This window comes from Zonotrichia leucophrys, chromosome 23 (assembly GCF_028769735.1).
Source record: "Zonotrichia leucophrys gambelii isolate GWCS_2022_RI chromosome 23, RI_Zleu_2.0, whole genome shotgun sequence".
NCBI classification, from domain to species: domain Eukaryota; kingdom Metazoa; phylum Chordata; class Aves; order Passeriformes; family Passerellidae; genus Zonotrichia; species Zonotrichia leucophrys.
Window position 1 is genome coordinate 5,073,975 of NC_088192.1, and position 12,040 is coordinate 5,086,014.

The following is a 12,040-nucleotide window of genomic DNA, read 5'->3' on the forward strand; positions in this document are numbered from 1 at the left end:
CTTCAGCTGAGCAAAACAGCACTCAAAGAAAGGCTGGCAACAAGGATACTGATCCCTCAAGTTTCCAGCAGCCACCACTCCAGGGATTTTGGAGGAGGTTAATGGTATTTAGTTATTTACAGGACTGAGTCCAAACGAACTGGAAAGCTCCAACTCTGGGAAGCTGACTGATAATGTTGTGGTAACTAGCAGAATGCCTCAATTAATTCCTCAATTAAATCCTCAATTAACTTATCAGATGCAGGACAGGCTGAGCTGGACAAGGCAGTTGATGCCTCAGCAGAATCCTTTGCCAGGATGGAAGGAATGTGGAAATCATTCAGGATTAAAATTCCTCTGGCCCATCCAGTTGCCCCTGTGCAAGCACAGCAGGAGCACAGCCCCAGGGTGATGGCAGGGACAAAAGCTTCCCTGATCTGCCCTCATGGCACATCCCCTCCTGCTGCTGGACTCTTGAGGACATGCTCAGCCTGATGCTAAAGAGATCAAGAGGGAGAATGTGGTGGTGTTTGCAGGGTTCCAAGGATGAGGTGAGAGATGAGAATCTTGACTCCATGTTTCAGAAGGCTGATATATTATGATATTTTATTATATTAAAAGAAAATTATATACTAAAACTATACTAAAGAAAAGAGAAAGGAGACATCAGAAGGCTAGAAAAGAAAGGAATGGAATGAAAAGTAAAATCTTGTGGCTGACCAGAGTCCCAACACAGCTGGACCTGTGATTGGTCATCACGTAGAAACAATCCACATGGACCAATCAAAGATGCACCTGTTGCATTCCACAGCAGCAGATAATTATTGGTTTTCTTTTCCTCTGAGGCTTCTCAGCTTCTCAGGAGAAAAAAATCCTGGTAAAAGGATTTTGCAGAAAATATGTCTGTGACAGGAGACAACAAATAAAAATGGCAAATGCTTCCCTGTGGGGTGGGTATTGCTGATTTTACACTCCCAGGTTGATTTTACACTCCCAGGGTGATTTTACACTCCCAGGGCAGTTCCCTGCTCCCTCTCTCAAACACAGGCAATGGATGGCACTTGTTATACCTGCAAACAACCCAGATGTGTTTGCGCAGAGCTTCTGTCTCTTCCTGACCCAGCTCTTCCCACTCCTGACTGAAGGAAATAAATCCTCTTGCCCCCCACACTCAGCTCTGTCAGGGCTGTGTAATTTGCACTGCCCCTGCCTGCAGGGACTGCCTCTCTCTTCACACCTTCAGCCCCTTTGAGCTCTTCATGCTTTTGGGCCTTTCACGATGTTGGGCCTCTTCTCGGCAAGGATTTGGGTTTACAACCTGCTCACACCTCACAAGATCCCGTCTGTGTGTGCAGGAATGTTCAATAAACGAGCTGGAAGCTTTAGTTTGGCTGCAGCACAGCAGGAGAGAGCACTCAAGCCCTTTGACTTGAGGGTTTCTTCTGTACTTGAGGGTTTCTTCTGTAATGACTCTCTTTGTGCAATGAAATGTTATAAATGGAGGCAGGAATTTGGAGCACAAGTGTGTGAGTATTTCTTTATTGTCAGTTAAGCAAATCCAGTATAAAAATTAGCTGTGAAGTGGCCTCTAAGTGAAAAACTCATCACATCTCCATCAGCCCAGCAGAAGTAGAGTGCAAATGGGTTTGTGTCAAGAATACAAATGGTTTTATTTCAGGAGTTTTGATTGAATTAAATAGAAGTTGAAATTATCCTGCAATTGAATTAACTGAATGTCACTGTATTTCTCACACATTTCATAGATTTTAAAGAGCACTTAGAGCAGGGTTTTGTGTCCTTAGGGCTGCATGAACAATGAGTGATTTGTCCTTTTCCATGAAGTGCCTTTTGAGATATCTCACACCAGTTGTGTGACACTCTCACTACCAACCAACAAAGCATGTATGCACTCAAAAAAGGGTTGGAATCCCTCAAGTTTTTGCCTCTTCAAAATTAGAAACTAAATGACACACCAGGAGGAAGTGGCCACCTGCTGAATCAGGTTCAAAGTGCAGGAGTCCAAGAAAATCAGTAGAGGGGAGTAAAAGACCTTTTGGACTGTTGTCCCTGCACTGTGGAGCCCTTTGGGTGGATTCAGGGATGTCACTGCTGGTGACAGGCTGTTCTCAAGGGCTGTGCTGCTCAGTCACACCCTGTGTTGTGCTACACCTGCAGTGCACACACCCAAATGTTTTACCCAGCGCTTTATGTGTTTGATCTGATGGCTCAAAGCCCATCCAGCTCCTGAAACAAACCCCCCCAGTTCTGCTGGTACCCTGCTCCTGTCACCTGCTGCAGCCAGAGGCTGCTTGTTAGAGGCAAAGCTTCTTGTTGGATTTCTTTGAATGTGGACAGCGACAAAACCCCCCCACTGGATGCTGGGGTGCCCATGGAAATGCCATCTCCCCCTTGGCATGTGGCCTGCATGTGGCTGGGGCAGAGCATGAGCTCAGCTGCCCTGTGAGGTTTCCTTGCCAGCTTAACTTCACCTTTATAGGAGTCCATCCAGGAACCCCCCAGGGCATTCCTCCTCTCTCAGGGCTTTGTGTCATCCTGCATTTCCTTCATCCTCTCTCTGGAGCCTTGGTGTCTTTCCTCCTCTCACCCAGCTTGCCAGGAAGAGACTCACAGGAGTGACACTGTGGGACCTCATCTTTCTCAGCCAGCAATGCTGGCCTGGAAACTCTTCTCCATACTTCTCCAACTCTCTGCTCATGCTGCTTTCCTCACCCCAGTTCCTCTGTTTGCTTAGCACTTTGTCAGTGGAGCTCCTTCTGCCTGTGCTGAGCTGTGCTTTGCTGCTCTCAGGCCAAGGCTGGGTCCCACAGCTCCCACACATCACTGTGCTGGTGGCACAATCTCTCCTGCTGGTGGTCACATATGCTCTGCTCCTAAAATAGGATTCCACCTTATTTACAGACAAAAAAAGCCCCAAAATTGAGGGAAAGGGACACTGGGTGTGAGTCTGTGTCAGCTGTTCTGTGCACGAGAGTGAACTTGTCAGATTTGTGTTGCAGAGTGAAACATGGAGATCAGTTCTCACCCCTTAACTCTGTCAGAAATTGTGACAGTGTTCACAGGGGTCCGAGGATGAGGGAAGAGACAAGGATCTGACTCCACGTTTCAGAAGGCTGATTTATTATTTTATTATATATATTATATTAAAACTATACTAAAAGAATAGAAAAAGGATTTCCTCAGAAGGTTAGCTAAGAATACAAAAAAAAGGAATCAATAACTAAAGGCTTCTGTCTTGGACAGAGAGTCTGAGCCAGCTGACTGTGATTGGCCATTAATTAAAAACAACCACATGAGACCAATCACAGATGCACCTGTTGCATTCCACAGCAGCAGATAATCAATGTTTACATTTTGTTCCTGAGGCCCTGTCAGCTTCTCAGGAGGAAAAATCCTAAGGAAAGGATTTTTCATAAAAGATGTCTGTGACAAGAAATCCTATGGGACCTCCAGCAAACACTGAGTGCCTTCATCCCCAGATCACAGAATTACGGGGCCATGGAATAGTTTGGATAGAAAGGGACTGAAAGCTCATCCTGCTCCACCCCCTGCCATGGGCAGGGACACCTTCTGTCATGGTTTGAGCTTGGCACAGAGCTAGTGCTTTCCATGAAAATGCTTCACTCTGGTGTCTGCTGTGAGATGTGACTAGGAATAAGCAAAACAGGCTCTAACTTAAACATAAAGAACACTTTATTACTTAAACTACAGGAAAATAGGGAAAGAAAAAAAAAGAAATTGAAAACTTTACAAAAAAAACTTTCTTCTTCTCTACTCTCTGACTTTCTCAATCTGATACATTCTCTCAAAAAACACTAACTGCCCAGCCCTGGCACGACACTTTAGTATACTCAAACTTCAGTTCATGAAGAGGAAAGGAGTCTTTCTCGTTCTATAGGCTTCTCGTGGAAACACACTGAAAACTTCGTGTGCTTCTCTGTCACTTCGGCACCGCCCGGAAAGTCTATTTGCCGCTTGTGACATCTTCTTTCTATGCTCAGTGCTCTCACCACTGAGACATGGCCAGAGCTGCTTTTAGGGTTGTCTTTCAAGGATGCCTTGTCTCACTCTAAAAAGGCACAGTCTCTGCTTTTGGGACATCTGTCCCCCCCATATTTTTCTAACCCCCTAGGGCCGGGGGGTCTTCACGAAGAACCTTCCTGGTTTTGAGGCACTGCCTCCCCCTAAATGCAGTCTGTGTCACAGGAACAACTGAGTCTATAGCTACGAGAAAAGTCTAGCTAAAAAGCTACTCTAAATCATCTCTCCCCATCTAATCATCTCTACATTCTTCAGGCTAAAGTCTTTGTCTCATCTCATCTCTCATCTCCCTTCTTATTCAGCTTCGAGGAGGATTAGCATTTTTGCAAGGCCCTAATCATGCAAGAAAGGGTTAAAAGTTTTCAGTCTCTACTGTCGGTCTCAGAGCGACTCTCACGCACGCTGCTTACACGCTGCCGCTCCGGCCGGGCAGTCTTCCTCTCCCTTCTCCTTCTGGCTGGCTGCTCTCCTGGGGGGGGGGGGGGGGGGAGGCTGCCCGAGGGCTGACTTTGTGGGACTTTCTACTCTTCTATCTTCGAAGCCTCCTCAACCCCCACCTCTGTCTAGGCCCCAAGCCTACCGCATGGCGGCCCCTCCCCCGCCCAGCAGCAACAGGCTGGGCGGGGGAGAGAGATCTGAACTCTTCGCCGCGATGTTTAAAAGAAGAAGTGCCATAGGCAGTGCCTTGCTTTTAACTTCTGTGTATTCTCAGAGGTGTGTCCAAACTCCACTGGCCACACCAGACGCCAGTCTCAAACTCAAAACCTTCATTAGTTTGACTACAGCTTCTCAGAATTCTCACTCTTTCTTAGTCAAACCATGACACCTTCCATTGTCACAGGGTGCTCCAAGCCACGTCCAACCTGGCCTTGGGGACTTCCAGAGATGGAGCAGCCACAGCTTCTCTGGGTACCATGTGCCAGGGCCTCATCACCCTCACAGGGAAGAATTTATTCCTGATATCTCATCTAACCTTTCCCTCTATCAATTTAAAACCATTTCCCTTTTTCCTGTCACTACCTGCCAGTATAAAAAATCTTCCTCTTTTTTCAGAGGCATCTACAAACTTTTGGGAGAACCTAACATTTTCTGAGAGCTTCCTGGCTGATCCTAGTCCCTAAAATTTACTTTTTGCACCCTGTTACCTGTTTGCAGCTCCAAACCTTGCTGTGTAGTATTGGGAAAAAGCAGCTCCCTTATGCTTTGAATAGAGCTGAGTCCCACACTGAGGTGAGACTGTTCCTAGAAAATGGGAAGACTCAGATATTCTCTGGTTATGCAGAATTCACCTTTGCTACAAGGCAAATGTTGAGGTGAAAGCAGAGTTCAATCATTACAATGCAAATATTGTCAGTACAGATTTAAAGACAGAAAAATGAAGCATTTGAGCAGAGCTTTAAGTGAACTCCAGCTGGGCTGTTTGGTGTGGTCAGTGAGCTGATGGGACACTCACAGTGTGACAGAGAAAGAGTATTTAAAAAATTCCAGTCTTTGACACATCACAAAAACCTCCTGGATTAGGGACAGGTAAAATTTCACACCCCCAAAGCACCTCTGGGATTCTGGTGCTCCCTCACAGTGGTTTGCTGTGACACACAGGTCTCCTATGGATGGTCCCACCTGATTTTCTAGCCATGGTGGCCTCTGTGTGTGATAACCTGGACTTGACCAGATGGTTCACAGTCCATGTGTGGGGAGAGGGCTCAGCTCTGTCCTGGACTTTGTCATATGGTACCTCAAAATGTCCCTCATGGATCAATTTTAAGATGTGCTGAGAGCCAAAAAGGTGCTGGGGGAACTATGGCTCTGGTGTGTGGGTGCATTTCTCTTCACAGAGAAAAGCAAGGCACAACTTCCCAAGGATTTTCTGGGATTCACATTCTCTGAACATCAGAGAAAGAAAAATAATTCTTATCTCATTTACTGCTCCTGTGTTTTAGAACAAGTAGAATACATTGTAAAAAAATGTTTACCTAAAAGAAATTAGTAATTAAATTCTAGTGTAAGTGTTTTAAATCATTAAGCAATTAAATCCATGTATGTGTGTCAGGACTGTCAGCTGACAGTCACAAAATTTTGTACAGTAAAGTACTTAAAAAATTCAGTGTAATATAGAATAATATAGTATAATAAAGTAATTAATTAACCTCCTGATATCAATGGAGTCAGATGCAGCATTTCTCCCTTCATCAGGGTTGCCCTGCTTTTACTTTACTGTTGTGTATTTTAATTCAAGGAAAATGCTATAGAAAATCACATTTATTCTTTTCCCTGACTTTTCTGTTGAGGATATGAACTCTGGGAGAGATGAGACCCCTCCCTGTGTGTCTGTGCAGTGCCTCCCCTCCTGCCCTGGGCCTGGCACACCTGGCTGCCATTAATGTAAACCTTGGCCACACTCTGTTTATGTGTGGTATGTGGCAAATAGCGAGGCCAAAACCTGTTTTGCCTCTTGGCACCTCAGTGCTTTGCTGAGTGTTCCTGCCCTGAAAAGCTCTTCAGGTTTGCTGAAGCTGACCCTCCCTGGGTGAGTGCATTGTTTTTCTAAGCACTGAGACCCTGTTCTGTGCCTGGCAGTGACATTCCTGCCCCCATGCAGGTGCCACCACAGCAATTCTGCCCATTTACCAAATGCCCAGACAGGCAACCTGTCCTGCACTTCATCATAACATCAAAACAGGTTTGACTGACAAGGTCACAAGCAGCAGGGATGGCTTGGGTTTGTTTGTGAACCTACAGGCACACCCTGACATCCCAGGGTGAGGTCACCTCAACAAATCTTCCTGCACATCTCTCACCCCATCCCTTCATCTCTCTGGACCAAGCCTTTTCTTAAACACTTGGTTCATTACCACAACCATGACTGAAGGGCAGCTCTGTGAGATAATTTTATGATGGCTCCTTGTTGCTGTTAGAAAGACAGGGAACAATTAGTGTCCTTGGCCAATAAGAACAGAAGGTGCTACTTGACAGCAGATAAAATTTAAGACTTGAAAATACAAACTTAAGACTTGAAAATACAAACACAAGGCTTGAAAATACTTGAAAATACAAACACAACAGTCAGTGAATGAAGATTTGGGTACTAGAGAAAACCCACAGTCAAGCCCACAGCATCAAAGAAGCAGATGAAAATGGACCTATGGAAATATGACAGGCTAAAAACATTAAAGGCAGATGATTGAATGGAAAAGCCAACCAGCATGCTTCCTGTGGGTAACAGGTCTCTTTTCCCCACACTATTCTTTTTCTTGCATGACTCACTACAGAGTCCTTGTCCCAGCTTCCCCTGGTCTCTACTAGAGGCACCCTACAGGCTGCAGGGCTCACAGACCTGTCACAGCACTGCAAATCGTTACAAACCTAAATCTCATGGTTCATGTACAAGGGCCAGGCATCTCTCCTGAGAGCAGAGGTAATTAAATTTTGCTCAGTCATGCAGGTAGAGAGAAGCAGCTCTTGATAATCCTGCCTCTTGTCCTTGCATGTCTTTGTAACACACTCTGTGGCAGCTGGCTTGGCCTCTCCAGAATGCATGAGCTGGAAATGCAGTCTTGCAGAGCACTGGGGGAACTGAGGACACTCCTTAGGCTTCACATGGTCTGTGTGGTTGCTGTCCTCAGAAAAAAGGTGTTACAGAATCACAGAATCACAGAATGGTTTGGGTTGGAGGGAACTTTAAAGGAAATCTTGTTCCAAGCTTCTGGGCAGTGACACTTCCCCCTGGAAAGGGGGCAAAACCACCACCAGTACAGTCCCCTCAGAGAAGGAAACTTCATTTGTTAAAGGAAAACATTCTGTTTAATTAATTAATTTATTTCATTCTGTTTCTACAGCTTCTCCACTCATCAAATCTGCATGAGTCTTTCTGCAGACATGAAGGCCTGCAGCCTACACCCTCAGCAGGCTGGCCAAACAGTGACAGCAGCTCAAGCAGCTCCTGTCACCCCTTCAGCAGCAGCTGGCTCTGGCACATGTCCCTTTGCTGTGTGCAGGACATGCTGCTCTAACTGAAATGAGGGAACCAGCACAGTGCAGGCTCAGCCCCCTGCCCTGGACAGTGCCATGAGTGGAGCTAAAGCCTCAACTCCCCAGCTCCAGGTACAGAGGGCACAATCCCACCAGTCAGTAATGAAAACAGAGAGCTCTGATGCCCAGTTCATTGTAGATAACAAAAGACTGTCCCCAAAAGGTCAGAATCCTTGACTTCATCTAACACAGGAGAAACTGAGGCACAGAACTGTGACATGAGCTGGGCTGAGGGCTGAGAGCTGGTCTCTCTGTCCAAGGCCAGCACTGGCTCCATCACACAGATTTGAGAGCTTTAATCCCCATCACACATCTTCCTGCACCTGCAGAACTTTTCCTCCCCAATCCCCCCTCTTTGGTGACATGCTGTCCTATTCACACTCCTCCAGCCAAAACATTCCCTTCCTAGCACGGATGAGCTCTGCAGCACACCAGAGGTTCACTCATTTCCCCCTAGGAAAAAGGCAGCTCTTCTCCATGGAGAAAAGGAAGCAGAGAGGAAGAGGCCTGAAGGTGAAACCTCCCTTTCTGAAAGAATCAAGACCTGTGGAAGGATCACAATTCTTCAGTCCCAGCGGGTTTGGGATGGCACCGCAGAGACTGATGGAGAGGGGAGCTGCCAAATGCCCCCCAACACGCAGGGCACGTGTGGTGCTCCAGGATCTGGTCCTGAGAGCAGCTCTGAGATCCCCACGGGTGCCACCACAGCCTGACGGTGTCCCTTTGTTACTGCACAAACTCTTTTACTGGTGCATTCCACCATCTAGTGGAGATCTCGGAGAGGACAGAGTGCAGCAGGGCAAGAGCAGCCACAAGACACAAAACCACAGGACAGCTAAAAATGGAAACGACCTCCAAGATCATCAAGTGCAACCTCTGCCTGAATCCCACCCTGTTCACAAACCATATCATGAAGTGGCACATTAACTAATTTTTTGAACACTTCCAAGGTATGATGTCTCCCCTACTGCCCTGGGTGCCCTGTGCCAATGCCTGACCGCTCTTTCAGTAAGAAATTTTCCCTAACATCCAACCTGAATCTGGCACAACTTGAGGCCATTTTCCCTCGTTCTGTCACTCATCCTCTCAGCTGCTTCTCATCAGATTTGTGCTTCTGTACTTGTAGTAACAGCTCTTGTTCCTACATCATTTTGTATCTTATTTAAGATCCTTTGGTTGCTCAGGGTAACAGATGTGTTTACTTTGCACTTAGATGAAAACTTGATCCAGTTCAGAGCACAAGTGTAGACTAGTAAAAGTAATTTGAATTTGTTTTACAAAACCCTGATTAATCCTACAAATGGAGACCTCAAGGAGCCACACAGAAGGCTCACAGGGAGCATCCTGTTGTGTGGAAGTGGGACTGGACAGTGCTTGACACTTGTCAGTGACTCCACATCACCCCTGTGAAGTTTATATTAATCACAAGGTGAAACCCAGTGATGAGCACTGGAAACCAGTGGAAATCAAACACGACAGTTCAGGTGCAGCAGGCCAGGCTGATGAACCAGCAGGAGCTATGGAGAAGAACCTACAAAATCAGGCAGTTTTACATTTTCACACTTCATGAAGTGGCAATTCCTCTTTACACTTCCCAGATGAGTCTCCCACGCTGCTTGCATTGCTAAGAAAGAACTTCCCACACCAACCTGAATCTGGCACAACTTGAGGCCATTTTCCCTTGTTCTGTCACTCATCCTCTCAGCTGCTTCTCATCAGATTTGTGCTTCTGTACATGTAGTAACAGCTCTTGTTCCTACATAATTTTGTATCTTATTTAAGATCCTTTGGTTGCTCAGGGTAACAGATGTGTTTACTTTGCACTTAGATGAAAACTTGATCCAGTTCAGAGCACAAGTGTAGACTAGTAAAAGGATTTGAACATTTTATACAAACCCTGATTAATCCTACAAATGGAGACCTCAAGGAGCCACACAGAAGGCTCACAGGGAGCATCCTGTTGTGTGGAAGTGGGACTGGACAGTGCTTGACACTTGTCAGTGACTCCACATCACCCCTGTGAAGTTTATATTAATCACGAGGTGAAACCCAGTGATCAGCACTGGAAACCAGTGGAAATCAAACACAGAACAGCTTTCCCAGTGTGTTCAAGCACTGGATCCTGGCTTTGAACCATGTGCTGATGGGAGCTGGTTAGAAGAACCTAAAAATGGGGAGTTTTACAGTCACCTTTATAGAAGGAAGTCCCCTATCCTACCTCAGATAGTACACACCTGCATTGCTAAGAAAGAACTCCCACCCCAAACCACTGAAGAAGCCTTTCAGAAGGCTTTGGGTCACAGCAGGAACTATTTCATCACCACTTCAGCAGTCACAGAGTAAGAGCTGAGGGTGAATCTGGAGTAGGCAGCTGACAATCACCCTCATGCCTTGATTTTTAGCTGTCTGCAATATTCTGTACTTAAAAATCAGCCAAGATTTTGCAGCTTTTCACAGGTACTCAGAGACAGAAATGCCCAGGGCACTTCAGCAGCACATGAGATGCTCTGCCTGGAGGTGTTCAAGACCAGGCTGGACAGAGCTTGGATCAACATGGGATAGTGGAAGGTGTCCCTGCCCATTTCAGGTGGTGGAACAAGAGGACCTTTAAGGTCCCTTCCCACCCAAACCATCCTGGGATTCTGTGATTCCAAATGTCCTGTCTGTCCTTGGTGATACCAGAATTCTGCAAAGCCCTCTGCTGCTAACAAGGGATGGGGTCAGCATGGATGGGGATGGTGACAGGGATGTCCTCAGCCACACTGCTGCCACCTGGGGCATGTGTAGAGCATTTGGAGTAGGAATCGGTCAGAAGAGCATGAGCTGACACCCACCCAAAACGATATGTTGGTGCTAAATGTACATATCAGACACCTGTGGTGATAAGCAGCACTGGTGACAATAAAGACAAAGTGTTTTCTCTGCAGTGCTGCCCAGCGGTGGGGTGGCAGCCCCACGGGGGTCTGCAAGCTTCTGGATATTCTGGCAGGAACATTCCAGTGCAGGGCCATCTTCAGCCACTTCTTTGACAGGTCACAGAGAAAAGAGTCACTGTCTGAAAATGGTATTTCAGTCTCAAAATCTTGTTGCAACAGGTCACCCAGTCACCTTCAAGAGGGACCACGTAAGAGGAGGCTGTCCTGACTGTCATACATAATATATAATTTATTATTATCACTGTCATTAATGTTATATTAAAGTAACATGACAATAAGCCTTTCCCTGTACAAATAGTCCCCTAAACTGCAAGGAAGTTCAAGTGAGTGTTTGAGGATTCCAGTCTATTCATTCCTTGCATAATCCCAGTAACACATTAACATTCCCCCCAGCTATGCCAGTCCTCCCAGCAATGTTTTCCAGTTAAGTTGTTTTGTTGTGAATCAAATCCTGTTAAATAAACAGAGCAGATCCATTTCATCTCATTTCACATTTCTGAAAGGGAAATATTCAGTCTGTATTTTGCTGAGAGCTGAGAACAAGGCACTGTGAGGGCAAAACTTATTCAGGGCAAAATTAAGGGTGAAACACACATATCCACATACACTTTCACCCACTTCAGCAAAAAGCAGATGTAATTTTGCATAACTTGAAATATTTGTGATCTGACTTTTCTGGGTCACTGTTATTCCACACCATTTAATGTTCACAATAGCTCCCACTGAGTGCAGTTCTCTCCTGAGCACCACGGGATGTCCAAGCCCTGAGGCCTTTAATGAGGCACTGAGAAGAGGATTTGTGTGTGCTGAAGTTAATGCTCCCATCGAGGTTACACACATCTCCACAAGAATGGACTTCCCTTCAGCTACAAGACACTTATCTTGTGCCTCACTCATGAAATGGGAAAAGCTGTGATGTCTAAGGGAGAGCTCAGCCTCCCTGTGCCTTATCAGGATGTGCCACCAGGCAGTGACAGTGACAGCCCGAGCACACACAGCCCTTGCTGCTGTCACCCATCTCACTGCCACCAGACCCG